The sequence below is a fragment of the Pelobates fuscus genome, chromosome 7 (assembly GCF_036172605.1).
Source record: "Pelobates fuscus isolate aPelFus1 chromosome 7, aPelFus1.pri, whole genome shotgun sequence".
NCBI lineage: Eukaryota > Metazoa > Chordata > Amphibia > Anura > Pelobatidae > Pelobates > Pelobates fuscus.
Window position 1 is genome coordinate 151178517 of NC_086323.1, and position 13673 is coordinate 151192189.

Here is a 13673-nt window from a genome sequence, read left to right on the forward strand (position 1 = left end):
TACAATAAAAAAAAGCAAATAATTATGTTTTTGCTTAAACTACAGTGTTTAAAAATACTATTAAAAGTATTAAAAACTGCAGTGTTTAAAATACTAACATACAATCAAATTAAAGAGCCATATGTTTAATCTAAACAGTGTTCTAGCAGAAATGCTAGTAAATGTATACATTTGTTTTAAATATTACCCCCTCCCACCCCCCAGGAGGTTGAATTTGATCTTGTCCAAATAGACCTGTAACAATGCAATGAAAATTAGTGTTGGTGTGTAAATATAGGTAAGATGTGGTTAGTTTGAGATATCCCCTGTAGCCTTAACTTATTTGTAATGAGCTGTGCTATGGGGTCACGATGAGTTTGTCTACCACTGACGAGTCCTATCACAAGAGTATGATTACTGTTTGCATTCACTGACCATGGTAAACAATTGTGACATGCAATGACGTGCAAAGGGCTGGTCACCTGAAAACGTGTTTACATTTATTGACAGAATGTAAGATTACTGTATGCATGCACGCAGTTTTATTAAGAGTTCCAAGTATTTTTTTTTTCAATACTAAATTATCACCTACATTGTACTTGTCTTTTCTGCTTCAAGATCTATATCTAGCATATACTTTTTGTCAGAAAAAAAAAAATAAAAAAAATATTTCCATATAAATAAATCAGAAGACAATAGTTTAATGTCTATAGCCAATAAAGTGGACAGGTATCAAGAGTTAGACTTTTTTTGTTTGTTCTTTATTCTTGCTCATAACTTCAATGTATTGTCCCTCTGCCTCCACGGACCCCTTGTGTGATTGACAGGTCAATTTTTTTTTTTTCCATTTACCTGTTCCCAGCACCAAGGTCCCTTGGCACTGGATGAATCTTTTACTCCAGGAACCTAATGTGAATGCCAGATGAGCACAGCAAGCACATTAGACATTCACAAAGGCAAGCATTCAATTAATGCTTTCCTATGGGGATTTTGAGGTTGCTGGACATCGAAGTGAGAGGACATCCAACATAGTTTCATGGAGTTAAACTGCAATGTTTTGCCTTGCTTTACACTGCACAGTTAAGGGGACTAGAGCACTGCACCCAGTCCACGTCAATGAGATAAAGTAGTCTAGGTGCCTATAGTGTAACTTTAACCCACAAATTTTTTTTTATTATATATATATATATATACACGTGGCATCACAAGTGGGCAAACCGCCTGTAAGCCGCCTATAAACCGCCTATATCTATGCAGAAAATACAGGCCAGAGAACAAGTGGTTTGCACCTGCAGCAGGTACAAAACACAGTAATCGCTCCCTTGCAGTCCCCTGTTAATGAGTGCAAGGGAGCAAATATTGTGGTCTGCACCAAATAGAGGTGCAAACCACAGGCTCCCCACAGTTCCTAAAAGGGACACTATAGCCATCAGAACTAGTACAGCTTAATGACCATTCAAGATGTGATGGATGTGAGTCTTGCCGCAGCGAGATGGCGGAAAAAAAGTTAAATACCTTTTAACTTAATGTTGCAAAAGTCATAGATTGGTTATTTTAGCTCAGATGCTGCAATTTGATTTTGAAAAACTCATTGTTTAGCAAAAACCTACGTCTCCAAACTGCCTTAAAGGCAATTTAAAATAAAGATCAATTGTTTTTCCCAAAATTAGGGTGGGTCATGAAGCTTTCCAGTAGAACCCTGCAAATGTAGAATAACCTGCCAGATAACATCAAATGAAAACATCTACATATATTTTCAAACAAAAAGCAACTGCATTAATTGCTACAAACATAATTTCAGAGCAGATTTACCTATAAGGTCACATAGGCGTCCGCCTAGAGCTTCGGCGCTAGCTGGGAGAGTGCCCTCCTTGACTCATCAAGCAGATAAAAAGATCTCCCTGCTTCACTACATTTAGGGGGCTTCACTTGAAGAGTTTCCTTAAAGCCCCTAGCCATTCTCAATGACTCAGAGAGCCACAGCCAGTACTCCGATTTATTGAGGAAACACCAGGGCCGTGAGGGAGCTGTTAAAGTGAGCTGCACCCAATATTAGTGCAGACCAATGTCATAGGGCCACCAACCTTAACAAACCCACAGAAACACTATCAGAATTATTTACTAAAGGGAGAATTGTTGGGAATTCAAAGGAAATTTCAGGTTTAAGGCCAAACATAACCAAATTAAAAAATTGCTCGAAGTCAGCAAAGCCTTATATTTGAAATTCACTTTTTTCTAATTTTAGTGAATAATCTGTACATCAGGGCTCAACCTCAAGCCCTTTTAGATAACAATATACTTTCCACTTAGTTCAAACACATATAAAGATAATCTCAGACTCACAATGAGACCAAGATACATTAACATTCTCATGTCATAAAACCTATCTACACGTTATATTTATGACTTTTAAGGTTTTACAGTTTATGAGTTTAGCTTTTGCCTTCACACAAATTATGGGGGTTAAATACACTGAATACCTTTAAAGTTGATACTTTACAACACGCTTAGCACCTGTGATTGTATATTGCATATAATTAAGTAGATATGGCATCCACTGATACACTTTTATGCCTGTCCTTTAGATAATGTGAAACATATATTTGTAATATGTATATCCAAGCAGGAAATCGTGATTTTGACACAAATTTATAAGCGAAAAAAAAAATGTATAACAAACTTCTGAAAAATAACACAGATTTTGTGCAACAAAAATGTCCAAAATAAAATGCATCAACTAAGATGTGTGATTACAAACAAAAAGCTAACTTAAAGCACCATAACCACTGAAGCCTATTGTAATATTTATGATGCATTGAGTCTCAGGGCGTAGTGCCCTTTCAGTAATGTGAAACTGTTTGAGCAAAAGAGGTGATTTAATCCAGTGGTTACAGCTTATCATTGCCATACAAATTGGACAGATAAGGGAGTAAGAATTCCTCATCACCTCTGTATGAGAGGGTGCAAACTTTGCGTGCCAGAACAGTCTGTTCTGTAAATTCATTTAAAAGTTCAACAAATAAAACAGTCCCATAACAATAATTATACATAGATTCTGGGTACTTTCCAGTTCCCCATGTGGGCGCAATGCGCAAAAGGGAAGCAATACAGTCAATAATGCAATTCCTTAGTACGCAGTACTGGAGGCGGTATCTCCAGAAGGATATTGATACTTTAGAGAGGGTTCAGAGAAGGGCTACTAAACTGGTTCATGCAGGATAAAACATACAAGGAACACCCGGGAGTTAGACTACATAGGGAGGCATATGCCTCCCACCACGCTGACACAGACCTTCCTCCTCCTCCTCCCTTAATTCCCTTTTTTTTTTCTCTACTCTCTCTCTTCCTCTTCTCTTTCTTACCACTGCCCACTCAGACAGGCCACCTTTACAGACGTGATGTCCCGCAAGCACCGGGACCGTGAACACCAACACACTAGAGATAACACCGACAGGAACTACCGAAAATCTATCGTGGAACACTACCCCCGAATGATACACAACGAACTCACACATGACCATAAAGCGGACTGGGGGGCGGGAACCACAGGGACCGCAAGTTGCAGTACATGTGCGTTACGACCCCCACCTCAAACAGACACACCGATAGGGCTACGCCCCACCAATGGTGCTATGACGCTTATATGCACGATTACCCTCGGTACAGTAAGAGCGATCGAGGCACATGCAGAAAAACATACACACCCACAGGGGGTTCCAAACCCCGCACACAAGCCTGCCCTATTGAGGCGTATAATACCTACACAGGTTTCCACCGTCCGCAGAACACAGGGTTCAATAGCATTCCTATGTCCCTGACTGATCAACTGACAGCTGGGCCAATATCACAGTGCCTATTCTGGATCTTACTGACCAATTGCCATTAATATGAGGTGTGCTTATATGACTGCCTGGATGATCCTCATGAAATCAATGGGCTCCAAATATTTTACGTTTCATTTAAGCCTGCTCCCAAGGTTATTCTTGCTTACTGGGATTACACTCTTTGCAATAGATTTGGTGGTACTCCCGCATAGCGAGGTGCGGCAGCGCTGTAATACATCAAGTATCAGTGGTTTCACCCTCACCTTTTAACCCCTTAAGGACACATGACATGTGTGACATGTCATGATTCCCTTTTATTCCAGAAGTTTGGTCCTTAAGGGGTTAAGGAGCACATGCCATACTCCGCTGAAAGAGTCCAACCTCTAGTCTTTAACCTAGAAATGTCGGATAACACGTTACTTTTCTGCAACTCATACGTCAACTGTATACCGTTATTATGACCAAAATTAAGACATAATTGATTCAATTGTTTCAGTAAACAACAAAATGTGCAGATTATTACCCTGCTAAGTTTGACCATAATTCCCTATCTCTTTCTATTGTATAAGTTTGTAAAATTACATTGTTCTCTGGTATTACCGTCACTGCACTTCAAAAATAAAGAATGTAAAAAAAACAAACAAAAAAAATACACAGTAAAGGAGGAGACTATATTTAAAAGAAGGAAAACTACCACAACAAGAGGACATAGTCTTACATTAGAGGGGCAAAGGTTTCAAAATTATATCAGGAAGTATTACTTTACAGAGAGGGTAGTGGATGCATGGAAAAGCCTTCCAGCTAAAGTGGTAGAAGTTAACACAGTGAGGAAGTTTAAGCATGCATGGGAGAAGGCTAATGAAAGTATTAAGAAAATTGGGCAGACTAGATGAACGGCCCTTACATTCTATGTTTGTATGTTAACCCTTACTTATTCTCTCCTGTCTTTTGCTCACCCCTAAACCCATTTAAAACCTTCTCTATAGAATCTGACAGTGGGCACCCACTTTAATGGTGGCTCCTTAATAGACGCCTACAGCTTTGACTCTATAATGCTACCCAGAGAGTGGACTTAAAAACAGCGCGAGAATTGGGTAGGGCTTTTCTGATGATCAAGGAGTTAAGCAATAGTAGTCCATACTCAACAAGAAATCAACAATACGCCTTCCTTTTAAAATCATTAAAGTGTTTCCCCCTGGCGCTATTTGATGCCAGCAAAGCACATATTGTTTATTTGCCAGTCCAAAGGTCATATTAATTCATTCAGTAGACAATTGACAAGTGGAATGATTTTAGTAATTTAATTACTTTGTTGGCAGGTGTGAAACATTGAAAACATTTTTACAAACTACAGTGACTATTTATCCTGTTTGCCGCATTGACATTAGCATAGCAAGAATATTTTATGTCATTATTACGCCATGTAAAAACATGTCCACTATTACTAACTGTAATTGTGCTTATCTTGTTTATTGAACTGCATAATTATAAGCGATCAGTATACTAAAGGGTCAATTAGAATCGGCATCAATATCCAGTCCTATGCATCGTTCAATATAAGGGTATTTTATCAAGCAAGCTACTTATTAATATAATTTACTCTCGGAGTGCTTTTGAATTTGACAACTCTTAATTACTTATGAGAGATGTTTTATAACATGAACAGAGCTCATTAAATGGAAATTAACCCACGACTACATATGTCACAATAAAGCAAAACACTAATAAAGAACAAAAGAAAATGCATTATGAGATTTTATTAAACTTACCGAAAACATTTCAGCAGTTTTTCTAGATTTACATTGACGTTTCCTGTTTCTTGAACTGGGTTGGTGATAGTTTTCATTTTGCACAACCAACTCGATGATACCGTAGCAAATATGACGCTGTGATATATAAAACTAACCCCTTCACTATCACATGATTACATCATTTACAGTCTGCATGCAAGGACTGTTGGCGAAGAGTGACACTTAGTCGTACAGCTCAGTGAGGTACGGAGAGGCAGCATCAATAAATGTACAGTACATGGGGTTTTTTTTTGCCCCTGAAAGCGAATTTCAAGTTTGGGCCAAAATAACCAAGATGTTACATAGTCGAGTTTGGACACATTAAATTTTGGCCTAAAAAATGAAACTCTTTCTAAATTCTAATTACACGCTACTGAATAGCTCTGCAATTGTCTAATGACAATATGCGAACAATGCGATGTAAATAGAATGCAATTCTTTTGCGCAAGAGTCACCAGAACAACAGCTTCATGTAGTTGTTGTGGTGAGTATACTGTAATCATTATATGCAGGCATTTTCATGCAAACACTGCCTTTTCAGACAAGCTTTGACACGTTTTGACTGTCTTTTTGTCAAGCAGAGGAAAAAATACTGAGACAAAAAGTAGTCCCTACTTTGTCTCACTATAATTTTTGACAGGGTTGGAATGTCAGTTAAATTCCAACACAGTCAATTTGGGTATATTATACAGATTTTATCTTTATGAATTACTTATTTTGGAGGCGGTGGGGTTTTTCCTAAAATTACAAACTACACTCTCACAAACTCCCCGCGCACTGAAGGAAACTGTGTTTTTACCCCTTAAAGACAGAGCGTGCTTTGTCGTCCTATAAAAGCAGGGCTTTAACACCTTTAGGGTGGCACAGTACGCCCCAATGATCAGGCCTTTCCAAGAGCAAGGATACCTGCCCTTCGCAGCTATCAAGATGATACTGCAATCACATGACTTTGACTGGCGTGGCTGACAGATTCACTGTCTGTGTTGTCAGGCAGATCCCACAAAATAGAATTAGTAAAAGCACTTAATTATGTTAAAATAATAAATAATTAAAATAAAAATGTAATAGCAAAATATACTTAGAATCAAATAATAATATATATGAATTTCATTGTAAATGTATTTTGTAGATTATATATATATTATTTTATGAATTATATATTGACAACCCAGGCAGAAATACCAGATAATTTAATTTGCAAGCCCTATATTTTCCCATGTAACTTTCTAAAACTCCATAAAATCTGTACATGAGGAATAATGTTATACTAGTGAGACATCACTCAACACAAATATGGGTGTTTTAGAGCAGTTAAAGGACCATTATAGGCACCCAGACCATTTCAGCTTAATGAAGTGTTCTGGGTGCCAGGTCCATCTAGGATTAACCCTGCCTGCTGTAAACATAGAAACTATGTTTACATATGGGTTAATCCAGTCTCCGTGACAGCCGCTAGAGGCGCTTCCGCGCTTCTCACTGATTTTCACAGTGAGAAGACGCCAGCGTCCATAGAAAAGCATTGAGAGTGCTTTCCTATGAGACTGGCCGCGCATGCGCATTCAGCCGATGACGGCAGAAGAAGGAGGAGATTCCCCAGCGCCAAGGCAGCCCGGCGCTTGAAAAAGGTAGGAATTTAACCCCTTCCTCACCCTAAAGCCCGGCGGGAGGGGGACCCAAGGACCCTAAAGAGCCAGGAAAACGAGTAGGTTTTCCTGGCACTATAGTGGTCCTTTAAACCTAAAGTGCAGTTTTTGTGTGAAAAATAGAAAAAACAAAAACGACTGGACATACCTGATTTTGAATACCCTGGGTTGTCTACTTTTGCAAATGAAACATCATGATGGTGGTATTTCTCATACCTGGGCTGCCACACAGTCTCAAAGGCAACATATGCCCAGCAAACGAACTGACAAGTTTCAATATGTAAAAACTGAAATGGGCAAGCTCTTTATTTGATCCTGTAACTTTCAAAAACACCATGAAACCTGTACATGGGGGCAACATTGTACACATGGGACATCACAGCTCACAAATAGCATGGTGATCACATGGCAACATGCTTACGCTGGGACTCCAGTTTGAAGTCAATCATTATGGACTATGTGTTTTCTATGCAACTCATGATAACAATGGGGGTGAGTACTTGAATGTTTTTATGCTATACACTTCTATATATTAACCAATACAGAAAAGAGTGCTCTGTGTATAAAAGGCGCTTAGTAGATAAACCAGACAATGGATAAAGGTGAAAAAGCAGCTCACACTCGTGTAAATATCCCCAAATTTTACACACAAAGTATAATGCAAAGAAAACAGATAACCCAGGTGGACCAAACCACTATAGGTGTCTCTTAGTGGAGGGCTAAGAGACTTCTATATATCTAGCTCTGTCCTGATGAAAGTTTAATTTGGCAAACAGATATATTGATTAGAATTTTCTGAGCAATAAAAGTTATATTTTAAGCAAATTTTAAAAAGTCCTGGGAGTGCTATCTAGTATTATGATGTTTTAGATTTGATTAATTTAAAATTAATGTTTCATATATAAAAATATTTGATGCAAAATGAAAGTCCTAATTTCTAAGAAAATGAAATATAATAAGCGTTGGTTGGTGCACTTAATATGAAAGAGGTAATTATGGTTGAACAGACATACAAAACAAAACCTAAAATTTGAAATATAATTTGTATATTTACCTCCATCCTTTAAAGTTTAAGACAAAGACTCATCATGTAAAGAATAAAAAGATATATATATATTACATTGTTAAACACAAATACACACACCAGTAAAGCCATAAGACTAGCTTTTCCCACAGAAATCTCACTTTAACAGTGCTCTCACTACTGCAAGGGATTATGGGTAGGCATATGCGAATGAGCTCAACAAAGAACCACATTTTTGCCTCATAATCCCACTTTATACATTTATTCCTTGGAGTATGTGTCTGCTGTATACAACAGCTTTGAAACAACTCAGGAAGAGGAGCAAAGCCAGTGAACCACTCATGGACAGCTGTTTCGTTGTTATATCAACTCATCAGCATAAGATAGAATACAGGCTTGCTATGGAGGCTTGGCGTTTCTTGTAATGTACATACCAAAAAAAAGAGTTGTGGTGGGGAAAAAAAAGTAGGAGGATGAAAACCCCTTCCACCTGAAGTGGATATCATCCAGATATCCAATAATGTGGCTGCACTCACGGTCTTCTCAGTTTCAAATCTATATTGAGTTATTAAAAAACGATCATCGACATTTCAGTCCTCCGTTCGGGACTTTCATCAGGATCCTGATGAGAGTCCCGAATGGAGAACTGAAACGTCAATTATGGTTTTTTTATAACTCAATATAGATTTGAAACTGAGAAGACTGAGTGCAGCCACATTATTGGATATCTGCATAATAGAAACCCAGGCTGAATAGCACCCGGCATAAGGCCCGGACTAGCCATCGGGCTAGTAGCCAAATGCCCTGCTGTGTGCCTTCGTGGGCCGGTGGGGAGATCAAGGATCTCCCTAACCGGCCCACAGGCACGGACATGCTGCCACAGGCTGGGGAGGGAGTGAGAGGAGGACCCGGTGGAGCTCTACCCTGCAGCTCCGCCGGGTCCCTCTCACGAGGTCGGAGCATTGCCGTGGTTACCAAGGCAATGCTCAGATCTCGCGAGAGTGAACTCTACCCCAGGATCTGCAGGGTAGAGTTCACTCACCACTAAGACCACTAAGGACTGCAGCACGCACCCCCCCCCCCCTCCATGGCAGCACGTCCCCGTCCCCCCGAGGCTAAAGGCAAGAAAGGGGGGATACAACGTTTATCTATTTTTTATTAAAAGAAACACAAAGAACATATGTAATATATTTACATTTTGCCCCTCCAGACACATTTCACACACACAGCAACAGCACACACAGCACCCTCACCCACACAAATCACACTCACACTAACAGCACCCTCAGACACACACACACACATATATTATGTATAAAATAACCCACAGTGAGTTAACAGACAAAGAAAATTAGAAACATAGAATGTGACGGCAGATAAGAACACCTTCACATACACACAGCGCCCCTCACACATACATATAAAAATGGTACATATATTGGGGGGCGGAGCCCGACAGCCAAGATGGCCGGTCGTGTTTTCTAAGAGCTCCAGCACCGGTGGGCTAATAAACGCCAATCCTGGATAAACTACCGATGCTACCAACCCACGGTGACCAGAAAGCGACCAAGGAAAAACCGGGGAACAGAATGATACCTGTCCCGGCCCAAAACGAGATGAAATCGCCTGAACCGGCCAATGCGGCCTAAGCCAGAGCGGAGCCTGAAGCCTGGGGGAGGCGGCCGATCTCCCGGCGTGAGGCACGCACACATGCCTGAAACAGCTCTGCTACCCCCCCTCAGGACCGGTGGGGGTCATCCCGGTCCTCGCTGGGGACGATCACCCCCATAACACAGCCTGCAACCCACCGGACGCTGTGTACCCCTGAGACCATTAAAGCGACACCTCAAATGTGTACAAGCTCCTGGGCCTGCAACACACGAGCCACAAGCAAAATGGCGGCAGAGCGCCAAATGCGACAGCAGAACTGGCCCGCAACCCCAAAACAACACGCTGACAACAGCGATCTCGGGAAGCGCCTGGATGATATACTCACAAGGTTCTGGGAGAAACTGCAGAACCGTGCAGCGACAAGGCGGCAAAACCTTCGGGGAGTGGGTGAGAGGGAGCCGACAGAGAAACCCTTAAGCGCAGCACAGGGCCACCTGCTGACACCCACCCATCCTGACTCACCACAACTGCCCGAGGACTCACCTCAGCAGCCTTATCAGGATCCAGCACACAGCAAAAAGGCATGCCCCGGGGCGTGGCCTGGACGCTGATGAAAATGGCCGCATAGAACGAGTGCTCCGCACCCCGGCGCTCAATAAAGCCCTGTAATCTGCTACAGCCCCGATCTCGGAGCAGTGAACCGTGCCCTGAGCACCCCCTTTACCACGGCCGAATGTCAAGCCGCAGAATTACTAAGAAAAAAGGCACCACCGAAGCATTATCCGTGGCGAACATGTTTGCCGCCCAGAGGCCTGCTGCACGTGGCGTGCCCTCGACTGCAAGCCCCGGTGCCACTCTCCTCGAGGACCCCCTCCGGGCCCACGACACCCCATCGGAGGCAGCTTCTAGTGCCATCCTACAGTCCCTAGCGGACGTTAAAGGATACCTGGCCGAGGAAATCCAGCGCACGGCCACAGAGGTAAAAGCAGAGATAGCCGCCATTGGAGGCCGCACAACCCGCATCGAGCTGCAACTCGGCAAGGCGGTACAAGCCCACAATCAGGCGGTTTCCGTCACAAACACCCTCCTTACCAGAGTGACGATCCTGGAACTGGAGCTTGAGGACGTCTCCAATCGCTCCAGGAGAAACAATCTGCGCATACGTGGATTACCGGAATCGGTGGCGGATGCGACCCTTGAGGAGACACTGGTCGCCTGCTTCAAACAGAGCCTCCCCGACATCCCGGCACATCTGTGGATGGTGGACAGGGTACATAGAGCCCTGCGGGCCCGAGGACCAAAGAATAGCCCGCCCCGTGATGTTATCATCAAATGGCACTACTACACGACCAAGGAGGCCATCTTGAGACACAGCAGGACGACTGCCTTTGCCCACGAGGAGACCAGCTTCCAAATTTACCAAGACGTGGCGCCGGCCACTCTGCTCCGACGGAAGGAGTGGAAACCGGTCACTGATTTGCTGAGAAACAATGGCCTGCGCTTTGCCTGGGGCTACCCGTTCAAGATATTGGTCTTCAAGGGCCCCAGGCCATCGGTGCTGCTCCCTACAACGGACATACCCACGTTTCTGGCTGATCTGGGCTTGGACTTGCCGGAGGACTTCCAGCCCCCACAGTCGCACACAGGGACTCTCGCCAGGCTAGACTTTGCCGCCGAAACCCAAGATATCCAGCGGGAATGACGCCGGGAGGGAGCGCCCAGAGGGGCTCCATTGCAGAAGGCAGGGGGACCTGCTACAGCCTTTGGACGCTTTGATATCACTTAAGTATACAGAAATGCCCTGGTTTTACTCTGTTTTTGGTTTGTGTTAGACTTAGGTTCCTCTCTTTCCATAAACTCTGATAATGGGGGAATATAACAGTGTGGGGACATGTCATCAGATGTATGCTACTACCCCTGAAACCCTCTGCTACCCTGGGGGGCACACTGGGCTTTAGTACCGAGGGGATTAGCTTTGATGCTCCCATAGTTAGCTGATGCTGCATGATACTTCAGGGGACTGAGATAGCAGCCGCTGCTCCTTATGCAATGTTATAATGTATATTTTATATGCTGGTAGTCTGTGGGCAAAGATAGTGCGCCCTGAAATGCCCTGACACCGGGAGTTTTCATCCCATAATTCTGGTCCCGTTTCAACCTGATGCTAGCGGTGTGAAGGCAGGGTACAGGTTGACACTGTTTAATGGGCTGGGAGGATACCATGATACGGCGTGCTTTGGCACTCCAGCACGGGCCTCTGAGAGGGAGGTGATTGAGAAGTGACTTCTGTTGGGGGGGGGGGGGGGGGGGAGGACTTGATTGTGGAGGGGACGCCTTGAGGAGGCAGGTTATTATTAATAGTTTATTTTCGCTAACGACCAGCAGGGGGAACAATTATTGAAAAAATAATATATATATATATATAATAAGAAATTACCCAAAAAAAAAAAAAAAAAAAAACACGCAAGAAAAATAATGGGGGAAAAATCATAAAGACAAAAAAAAAAAAAAGAGAACCCAAAAAAAAAAAAAAAAAAAAAAAAAAAGAAACGGCACAGAAAATGACAGACAAATGACCGCTTTCCACATAATGAGCAAGATGGCAGAGGGGTATGCTGTAGATGGCGGGAAGCAGGGGGCAAGTACCCTTATACAAACAATAGAGCGGGACGCAGGCCACACTGGCTGATTGGCCGGTGGGTGTGAGCCCGCCTCAAGGCAGAGTCACAGGGAGGGGGTGGGACCCTGACTTAGACGCGCCTGTTGGGCGGCTTCCTCTACATAGCTGGCGCACATGCAGCCTCTCTGGCGGGTGCTCCTGTGGATGCGCGCAGGGGGGTGGGATGACTCACGGTGCCGCTCGTGCCTCGTGGCGCTGCGGGGATATCCTGGCGCGGCTCCCTGGGTCTTCCCCCCCTCCTCCCTCATTGCTAACAGGGCTCAGGGATCGGGAGCTGGTATACAACGTCCTTAGACGTTTCGCTCTGATTGAGCAATGCCGGGGTGCTCTTCGGCTGAGTTTCCCCCCCGTTTTGAGGTGATTCCCCTGACGCGGAGGTGACCCACCCCCAGAGCTCCTGGCATAGTATAAGTCCCGGAATTGTACAGTACAGTGTATATAAGTGTTTTGTTCTAACGTTGGAAATACCAACGTAAATCTCGCTCTCTCTCTTTTTCTCTCCTTCTTTTCTCTCTCTTTTTTTCCTCTATAGCCCCCCTTTTTTTTTTCCCATACCCTCTCTCCCTTTACCTCTCCCCCGACCCCTCCCCCCCCCCCCGACCCAACCCACCACACCCGGACCTGCTGGGGGAGACGACTAGGTCGCCTGTCTTGGACTAGCAGGGCGTGCGGACAACCGCACACACATAACCAGGCATAGTACATTTCCAAGTAACTACACGAAATGGAACTAAAACTAACGTCACTAAACGTTAACGGGCTCAACAGCCCAAATAAACGACGGCTTCTCTTCCGTGAACTCAGACGGCAGAAGGCCGACATAGCATATATTCAAGAAACCCACCTCTCACGCATCTCAGGGCCACAGCTCACGAACCATGTGTACACCAGAGCATACGCCTCTAGGGCACTTTGTAAGAGGAATGGGGTTGAGATACTGATCCATAAAGATTGCCCACTCGCTGTAACTCACACATATGAGGATAGAGAGGGGCGGTACGTGGTCCTGTCAGGCATGCTTCATTCTAACACATACCATCTGATCAATGTCTATGCGCCCAATGTCCCTGACAGAGCATTCTGGACAGACCTGGAGACACTGATCCTAGGACTTCCCAGGGG

At 43.6% G+C, this 13673-nt stretch overlaps 1 protein-coding gene across 1 annotated transcript in view; it reads right to left on the reverse strand.

Annotated features, from left to right (window-relative positions):
- The window catches only part of LOC134568312 (monocarboxylate transporter 2-like), a 40000-nt gene that overhangs the window by 9829 nt on the left and 16498 nt on the right, over positions 1–13673 (reverse strand). The window lies entirely within an intron of this gene.